General features: G+C 46.0%; 1 protein-coding gene across 4 annotated transcripts in view; it reads right to left on the reverse strand.

Annotated features, from left to right (window-relative positions):
- Window positions 1-2,265, reverse strand: part of LOC137430403 (uncharacterized) — a 71,566-nt gene extending 69,301 nt beyond the window's left edge. Inside the window, exons 1-2 of one of the 4 annotated variants that reach the window (XM_078780647.1) lie at window positions 2,182-2,265; window positions 504-584 (exon numbers count right to left, since the gene is read on the reverse strand). The gene's annotated coding sequence lies outside the window, so the exon portion shown is untranslated. Of the gene's footprint in view, window positions 1-503; window positions 585-2,181 lie in introns of those variants that run through there. The other 3 variants (XM_068121254.2, XM_068121253.2, XM_078780649.1) reach the window with 3 other exon arrangements.
- Window positions 2,266-6,000: the final 3,735 nt, after the last annotated feature.

Genomic DNA, 6,000 nt, shown 5'->3' on the forward strand with positions numbered 1-6,000 from the left:
TGTAACGCTATATTTTAGTGATTTGCATAACGTAACACTTGATTACCGTGTGTTCTGACATAACATGCCTTTTGACGGGCTTGATTAAATCTTACTATTATTCAACATATGAATATATTTTTGTGGTCCCACATCGTGAACAATACTCAATCCAAACAAAGCCAATGGAAATCTGACGCAACAACCCCTGGCAGTGTATAATCAGTAGAGGCCTACAGGCCTGATGTGTTAGGCCCACGAGCAAACCAAGATGGTGGCCATATAATATTTTCTCGGTGATATGATGGTGACAGGCTAACCCCCGCTCTAGCAGGGAAAATGGCCTTAAAATGCATGTTGTTGTTGTGTGTTGATATGATGGGTGGAGTCGAGCGACAAATGTGGGTGTGGTCCAGCAGTTTTCTGACCAATGGGGGCACATTTCAAACATTGACCCCCAACAACAACAGGAACACGAAGCTCGTGGAGACCCTACACGTAAGCATGGGCAAAAAGGTGCGCACCTGAGCAAATTAGCATGTGCTATGTGGGGGCCTGCAACCAAAGAACGTCCCCAAGTGATGCGGAGCCCTCCTTACTGCATCCTTTAAAAACAAAACCCCAGAGAGCAGCACAATCCATAAAACCAGTACAGGAGCACAAAGTTTGCAGAATGGGCACCAGAAATCAAAAGCATTCTACATTCTTCAAAAAAGGACCAGGAATCTCTAAAGCACACCATTAGCCATGTCTCAGCACTAGAGCAAAGTAAAACGATGTAAGTGTTACTGTCTCAACAATGGCAAAGCATACTTCACATCAAAATAACATGGGATTACCACACAGTGGAACTGTGGTTAAAGAGTCCGCTCCGAGTCTGGTAGGTTGGCAGGGCAACGCCGACTCTGGCAGAGTCATACCAAAGATTTTATAAAATTGGACATGCTGCTTCCTCGCTCATTAATCAGCGTTTAGAGAATATAACATGGACAAACTCTGTGGATTTGCAATAAATAAGAGGGAAACGTGACAAGGGGAGAGGGGAGGGTTGTTCGGGAGAAAGGTAGGGACATGAACAAACTCTGTGGATCTGAATTCCATGAGAGGGGAACGTGGCAAGAGGGGTGGGGGGAGGGAGGAGGGTGGTGTGTTGGGTGCAGGAGAGGAGTGGGTAGGGTTGGTGGGGGAGGAGGTAGGATTGGTGCAGGAGGGGGTAGGGATGGTGCGGGAGGGGGCAGGGATGGTGCGGGAAGGGGCAGGGATGGTGCGGGAGGGGGTAGGGTTGGTGTGGGAGGGGGTAGGGTTGGTGTGGGAGGGGGTAGGGTTGGTGTGGAAGGGGGTAGGGTTGGTGTGGGATGGGGTAGGGTTGGTGGGAGGGGTTAGGGTTGGTGTGGGAGGGGGTAGGGTTGGTGTGGGAGGGGGTAGGGTTGGCGTGGGAGGGGGTAGGGTTGGCGTGGGGGGGGGGGGTAGGGTTGGAGGGGGAGGGGGATTGGGGTAGGGTTGGTGTGGGATGGGGTAGGGTGGTGTGGGAGGGGGTAGGGTTGGTGTGGGAGGGGGTAGGGTTGGTGTGGGAGGGGGTAGGGTTGGTGTGGGAGGGGGTAGGGTTGGTGTGGGATGGGGTAGGGTTGGTGTGGGAGGGGGTAACAAGGGAAATTTCCCCTTCCTTGTCTCGCAAGAGGGGTGGGGGGCTGATATCGATATGTATATGACAGATATCGATATGTTTGTAAATAGCACAAAAATCCGAAAATGGTAAATATATGCACTTTTATCGACCATTTAAGTAAATTGGAAAGAGTACAAACAAGGACTTTGAACTACACAATGACAAGATATAGATAGGCCTATTTGGGAAAGGCGAACGAATGGCCTTGGGGCCGCACACGTGCATTTTATTAAATGTAAACATGTTACCATCACGACGTGTTAACGGGTTATACGAGGGTTACTGTGTTGTTTGTGCAAACGTGTGAATTCGCCGTCTTTGCGCGGAGGGACTTGGCGCAAGTGGTAATAGTAATAATGGGTGCGCAAAGACGCGAAAGACGATACACTACAGGCCACCGCCACCGGTCGTCACATGACGGACTATCTCACGCGGCTCGTATCGGACGACTATTACCGATTAATCTTTGCAAACTTTGCGTTTCATTCACAAAGATTTCGCGTTCAGGTGATGAAAAACAAAAATCTAAACCGTACCTTTCGGTAACCCACAACAAAACCTGCAGCTCATAAGTCATAGGGCAGCTACCACGCATGCGCAAAGCAGCGAAGTACCGATTGGTTGTGAATATTGTTTTATTGCGCTTATTGAATTGAGTTGACTTTTTCAACGTTTAGCAAATCGGTTTTAACTATAATCGTCACACGCCTAACGGTTCAATTTACAAGACTGAAACACGAGACGGTAATAAAATTCTGAGAAGGAGAATTCACAGCTGAGCTGTATATATACATCACAAAGAATCGCAAGGAAATTTGATGCATATAGAGAAAAGTGCGGTAAGTCCTGGGACATCAACAGGGTGCAAAAATATTAAATGGAGGAAAAAATAGAAATTCAACCTGTTCGTGCTCAATTCACGGCAGTTCAGTTGAATAACCAGCAGGTAGCGCAGAATTGGTTATTTATTGTCGGGCCGTGACTACGTGACGTGTTCTCGCGAGATCTCACACGATCCCGATCACGTCACAAGGGCGAAGGGCATGATGGTATTTCACAAAACATGGAACTCGAATACAATTATGTTCCATCTCCTCTCCTTCAGAATGAAAATTAATTTAAAGATTAAGTTACAGAATGAAAATCAATTTAAAGATTAAGTTTCAGAATAATAATCAACAGAATGCAAATCAAATCAAAGATGAAGTTTTACAACATGGCCTGAGTGAGGGGTACAGGTAGCAGGCTAATGGAGCTGTTCATCAAACACAACAGTGGGGGTGGGGTTGGGGGTGCAGGAGGGGGGCAATGGAGAAACATGGTGATCATCATCGGTGGCAAGAGAAGGGGAGGAAGCATCGTTGTGCTCATCATAGTCCGAGCTTCCAATTTCTGGTTCGCACACATAGCCAGTGTGATTGGCCAGCTTGCCTGAAGATATATATAACTATAAGCAAAATGTCCGTTTGTTTGTGAACCTTCTCCTCTGAGCTCCTAAGGTTAATCACAACGAAACTTTATACCGTCAGATTTTTAACCACGATATAATGGTGGACATACCTGAATCGGGGTTTTCTCTCGTGATGAGGATGTCATTTGGCCTGTTATTGTCGTGTTGCACTCCCGAGTTAATTTATTTACGAATCCAACGTAATTTCTTTACTACAGCTTAACTCTTTTACACCCTTCAGACCCTTTCCACTCCTTCGACCTCTTTAGACCTTTTACAACCCTGATACCCTTTTAGACCCCTCACACTACACACCTTAGACCCTTTAAACCCCTTTGACCCTCTACCTACCCCCTTAGGTGTAAGTTTACACCCCCTTAGATCCCTTTGACCCTTTACACCCCTTAGACACATTACACCCCTGAGAACACCTTTATACTCCTTTTAACCCTTTACACCCCTTAGACACATTACACCCCTTAGAACACCTTTATACTCCTTTTAACCCTTTACACCCTTTAAACCCCTTAGACTCCGTTCAACCCTTTACACCCCTTAGACCCCTTTGAACCCCTTCGACCTTTTACACCCCTTAGACCTTTACACCTTTTTGACCTTTTCATACCATTTCGACCCTTTTGAGACATATACACCTTTTTCGACACTTTTCAGACCTATTGCTTTTTAAGACTCTTTGGTCTTAAAACGACACCATCGACCGCTGTAGCGAATCCCATTCGCCTTGGGAAAAGTCATAGAGACATTGAGGAGTGTCCTTTTCACTCGTTGGGAGCAGTGAGTTATTTGACTTTATATAAGAGATATATAGAGTGCATTCTTAATGGCCATTTGTTGTACTGTTATACCTGTGTGTGATTTATAATACAAGTTTGTTCATTTATAATCATGGGTGTGGTTTCACTATTCATTTTCACCACTGGATAACATATTTTTCTGCCGGGGTTCCTCTCGGGGTTCGGAGGTTACCGAGACCAGGAGATTGTAGAGGACCCCGTAACAGAAATTGGGGGCTTGTCCCATTGACTCCAATTGACAATTGACAATTGACAATTGGGTCTTCGTCCGGGATATAAAATTCCTTAAATATCGTCCGGGATAGAATTCCCTCGCATTCCCAATTTTTTCAATTTTGGAAATTTTTCAACATTCCCAAATTTTTCAAAAAAAATAAATAATAATTTTTGTGTTTTTTGGGGGGAAATTTCTTGTGTGAAGGTTAACAGGTGTTAACGGATAGTCACCATGGAGTTTGACGCAGAGAAGTTTACAGCGACCCCTAGTGAGGCACAGTTCCGAGCGTTACTAAAATCGGAACTCTTGATATTGGGCAAACATTTTAGCTTGGAGGTCCGAGCTAAAATGAGGAAAACAGAGATGCAGACAGTGGTGATAGAATCTATGGTGGAACGAGGAACATGGAGAGAGGGAGCCTTGGATTGGTTACCAGAAGAACAAGAAAATGTGGAGCTCCAAAAAATGGAGATGCAATTGCAGAGCCAGGAAAGGTTAGAAGAGAAAAAGCAGAGGAAAGGAGAGCTGCAAGAGAACTCGAAGCAGAGGAGAGAAGAGCCGAAAGGGAGTTAAAGGACCGTGAATTGGCGCGTCAGCAGGAAATTAAAGTCAAGGAGCTGGAGTTAATGAGAGAACGGGGAGAGGTACCACCCAAGCCGACTGGTTCGACAATTAGTCAAAACACCTGGGATTTTGGCAGACATGTGAGGCTGGTTCCACCCTTCAATGAAAAGGAGGTAGTTTTTTTTACACTTTGAGAAAGTGGCTCAAATGCTAAAATGGCCGGAGGAGTCCTGGACCATATTAGTGCAAAGTGTTCTGGTGGGTAAAGCTCAAGATATTTATTCGGCTTTACCGATTGAGCAATGTGCAGATTATGAGATAGTGAAGAAAACCATTCTCAAGGCCTATGAATTGGTACCTGAAGCTTACCGCCAAAAATTCCGGAACGCCTGGAAGAGGGAGAATGAGTCCCATGTGGAGTTTGCCCGAATGAAGGAAACCATGTTTGATCGGTGGTGTGATTCAAAAGAAGTCGGGAAAGACTTCGAACTATTGCGACAATTGATCCTGGTGGAGGAATTCCAACAGTGTGTCCATAAGGACATTAAAGTACATTTGGAGGAAAGGAAAGTACCAAAGTTGTATGAGGCGGCAACCATGGCAGATGACTATGCCTTAACACACAGGATGAGGTTCCATAAACCTAACTTCCCGCCTAGAGTTCGCACGAAGAGTTATGATACATCTGGTGCGGAGAACGAAGATTCAGGGGGGCGGCCTCGAGATGACGATGAGGACCACTCTGATACTACGATTTCTAGAAATCAGAAGACAACAGTTCCAAGGCAGACTTATCCTCCGGGGGCCTCGAGGCAAACCACGAGGTTCTCCTCCGGGCCTACTTGCGCTTTTTGCCATAAACCTGAACACTTGATGTCCCACTGTTATGCTCTGGGAAAGGAAAATCAGGAGTGGAGTTCGACTAGTACCACTCCGAATGCAATGGCAAATGTGAGTGGTCACCCTCAAAAGGGTTACCAACCATTTATTTCAGAGGGGTTTGTGTCACTGGATGGAGCCTCGACTAGCCGGAGACCTGTTAGGGTATTGAGGGACACCGGAGCACATCAATCTTTAATGCTTCAAGGCATCTTGCTATTGTCAGAGGGGACGGGAACTGGTGACAGTGTTCGATTACAGGGGATTGGTGGCTGTGTTAGAGCTCCACTTCATGCCATCCATTTGGAGTCCGATGTGATGTCAGGACCGGTCACCGTAGGTTTACAAGCCACTCTTCCTGTAGAGGGAGTATCTGTTGTTATCGGGAATGATTTGGCCGGTGGTCAAGTTTATGGTAACCCGATCGTTG

This window comes from Myxine glutinosa, chromosome 6, assembly GCF_964187855.1.
Source record: "Myxine glutinosa chromosome 6, kmMyxGlut1.1, whole genome shotgun sequence".
NCBI classification, from domain to species: Eukaryota; Metazoa; Chordata; class Myxini; order Myxiniformes; family Myxinidae; genus Myxine; species Myxine glutinosa.